This window comes from Chroicocephalus ridibundus, chromosome 2 (assembly GCF_963924245.1).
Source record: "Chroicocephalus ridibundus chromosome 2, bChrRid1.1, whole genome shotgun sequence".
NCBI classification, from domain to species: domain Eukaryota; kingdom Metazoa; phylum Chordata; class Aves; order Charadriiformes; family Laridae; genus Chroicocephalus; species Chroicocephalus ridibundus.
This window is the reverse complement of record NC_086285.1, coordinates 106239045-106242890: the sequence shown is the minus strand read 5'-3', so window position 1 is coordinate 106242890 and position 3846 is coordinate 106239045.

Sequence of the window (3846 nt, the reverse complement as noted above, 5' to 3'; positions counted from 1 at the left end):
AAGCCATCAAATTCCCCCGCCCACCTACTGTGTGTATGAGGTGAACGTTGTCAAGTACAAATTAAGGATCTGATCTAGCAATTGCTTTTGAACGTAGTCTTACAGAGCCACGCGGGCTTGATTCGAAGCCTGCAGAGCGCTTCCCTAGTATGCTGGGGATCAAGAATCTCAGAGAAATAAAAAGGCTCTGAATCTGCAAATGCGGCCCATATCTAATTGCAACTGCTAAAAAAAAAAAATAAAATTGTTGCTGCCTCAATTTTAGAAAAAAAACCCACATCATTTAACAATAAAATGGCCTGATGAGTTTTTGGATGTACTTGCCTCGAGGAGCTGTTTGTGAATCAGGCTAGTAAGAAATTAGACCTGAAGATTTGGGTCTTTTTGAGTTCACATGGTCTTGTAGCACTGCTTGCTTCCAGTGAACATGCTAAGCCTTCTGCACTGCTCCCAGGGAAGCTGGTCATTGGGAATACATTAAGGCATGAGGGCTTAAACGTAGCCTGCTGGTCCCTAGGCTACAGCTGGTGAATACCACGCCACGCACTGCAGAGCCATGAAAAGCTTGATTGCAGCTTGGTTCGCTGTAATTTGCACTTCGTGTTTGTACTATGCATTTTAAATCAGGTGTGCATTAATGCATCAATTAACAAGAACGAGCAGCACAGAGCGGCGAGCTTTTTATAGAGACATATTCCAGGCTAGCTGATTTTTAATGTGTGTGTTTAGAAACCGAAATTACAGTAATTGAAATAAAATTATATACAAAACAGAATAGGAAGCTTTTACATAAGAATGGACCAAATGATACAACAAATGTGAAACCGATTTCTAATGCTGGTTCAAATAAAATGTTTATAAGAATTGCTTATGCTTTGATCTCAGTACTGAAAAATGCGAAGATTTTGTTTATTAAAAAATAGTTCAAAGCTATTAAACTCTCTGTTAATGGAGGGCATAACCATATTTATAAATACTACAAAGAGTGACACTAACATTGGAATTTTGTTTTATGCAGCATAGTGAGCATCACTCACAGCAATGGAGCTATCACGACTGTTACAGGGAGTTCTGCATCTCAAAGTCGCCTTTTGCTCAAAGACCCTGGTTCCCAAATGGTGAGTGTTCTCTGAAAATCAGCATTTGAGCTGGGGCTTCTACAATGCTGGTGTTGCAAAAGGGTTCTGCAAACTGTGGGGTCGTATGCTTTGAGGCAGCACACAAATTAGGGCTACTCCTAGGTTTGAAAATTTTGGCATCTGCAGGACCACCCCTTTTGCTGAGCAGCCACAGAACAACAGGCATTAAGCCTAGTAGGTAACTTGGCAAAAAATTATGCTAGTTCAGTGTCATTTTAGTGTTCCTGTGGGTATTTCTCAAAGCAGATACTTTTTTTTTTCCCCAAAAAAGATTTGCTTTGATTAATTGGTATTTCTCAGTCTTTAAAAAGTTGCTTAAAAAAAAAATCAAAAGCAGCTGTCTGTGGTGGCTTTACACAAGAAAAAATACTTCAGGACCCTTGAATCCAGTCCTAAGAAGCTCTGCACTTATCTAGAGCAATTAATCCTCAGAATCTTCTATAATGTGTGGTCGATTGTTGTCTGTTTTCCCTGGCTCTGCTCCATGCCTTTGAGTAATTTATCTCACCAGCTCACTCCGTGGCTTCAACCGTGAACAGATTTCCTGCAAAGTTTCAGATTTTTCCTGTGCCCCACAGGTATTCCGGGTTTCCTAACAGAATTAGCTTGGGCCCCATGGCTGGGATTCAACTGGTAGGAAAAAGGGTTTCTGTTCCCTGGACTCCGTTTGATGTTTATTCACCTGATTCTCCGTTCGTGCCCTCTGCATATACTTTTCAACACATTTAACCACCTGCTTTCCTCTGAAACACTGCCAAATGCCACCTCACCTTTATAGCCTGCACCGTAAAGTCGATGAACTTGCACCAATCTTGCTCCTGACCCCAGGGAGGCTGACTTCAGTGCCTGAGCTCCCACGTTTACCTTACCTCCAGCCTCTGCAGCTGCAGCGCAGGCACTGCTGCAACTCCTCCCTTCTGAAAGGACTAGAAGGAGAGAGGCACAGAGATCTCCACGGAGATCCCAACACCTGATTTATTTTTTTTTTACAGCGCTGCAGACTAGGGAGATGGTTGGTGCTTTAGAGCCACCAACCCCAGCACTATGTTGGGCTTCAGGGTGCTTTGCCGGGCAGGCAGGATGCCAGCCCAGGGTGGTAATGCAAGGCATGCAGAGAGGCTGGAGGCTTTGGGATGAAAATACCAGCCCAGAGGTCAGGGTTTCACTCTTCCCTTTCCTCCAAAGCATCTTGTGTTCTTCAGCATGTCAGTTCAGGCTAGGTTTAAAAGATGCTTGTGCCGGGAGAGGCATGTAAGTACTTAGCTGTAGTATCCACCTGCAATGTACCTTCCTCGCTGTGACTCCCCATGACAAATAACAGTGTAACAGAATCACAGAAGGGCAGGGGTTGGAAGGGACCTCTGGAGATCATCTAGTCCAACCCTCCTGCCAGAGCAGGGTCACCTAGAGCAGGTTGCACAGGAACACGTCCAGGCAGGTTTTGAATGTCTCCAGAGCAGAAGACTCCACAGCCTCTCTGGGCAGCCTGTTCCAGTGCTCTGCCACACTCAAAGGAAAGAAGTTTTTTCCTCACGTTGAGACAGAATTTCCTGTGCTCCAGCTTGTGCCCATTGCCCCTTCTCCTGTCACCAGGCACCACTGAGAAGAGCCTGGCCCCATCCTCTTGACACCCACCCCTTAGATATTGATAAGCATTGATGAGATCCCCTCTCAGTCTTCTCTTCTCCAGGCTAAACAGACCCAGGTCTCTCAGCCTTTCCTCATAAGAGAAACTAACTACTAGGAACTAACTAACTACTCCTTTTTGTCTCTAAAAATCACTATAAATTAGAGCTGTTTGAAATACATGGAAAAAAACCAGTAGCAAAGCTCTGATTTGTAGAGGTACTGCTCAAGGATAAATGCGTTAATGTTTGTGGGGTTCTCAGCCTCTGTGTCCTGGGGGCTGCAACAGTGACAGGCAATTCAAGCAAGGGAAAATACTAAAATGTTGAAAAAATCCAAATCAATAGGTTACCTTTATGTAATTTGGAGGTAGGATGTTTGTTGCATCTTTTAGAAGTTGAGTGTGAACTTGTTTATCAAGATAGCCCGGCTTGTAACACAACTAACCCTTTGTACAGCTGTCAGCTCAGTTGTGGTGGTAAAGAGGATCCCGTGGGTTGGCCCCTGGGGTGTAGGTGATACAGAAATGACCCTGTGCTTAGTAAGAACTGAGCACGTAAAAACTCCCCTAGGCCATAGGAATGAGGTTATCAGCCACTGAAGCTTGATTAAAGCCTGAACTGTGTTTTTTTGTAAGCTATTTTGGTTTTGTTTTTTTAAGGAAGGCCAAAAGCTCGAGAAGTTTGCTGTTAGATGTCACCTGCTTATTCCTCGTTATTAAAAACAAATTTACTTGTCTGCCCTGAGGTAACAAGTAACAAATATCAGGTAGTGCCTAACAAATGCATATGTCAGAGCACAACTTGACTCTGTAATTTCACTGGCGACGCTAGGCGAGATGTTAGTCTGTCACTAGAAGGACGCCAGATTGCAGCCAGTGAGGATCTGACTGCTAATTTTTCTCTTCCAATGGTCTGTGCTGTTTTGAAAAGAAGTTTTCTTTAATGAAAATTCCATTAATGTCATTCTCTTTCACTACCGTTAGCTGAGAATTTTCTTTATTAAAAAATCATTTTTCAAATAAACTTATTCTGACATTTTCTTGTTCTGATGATGACAAAATCTCTAAACAATGTGAGAG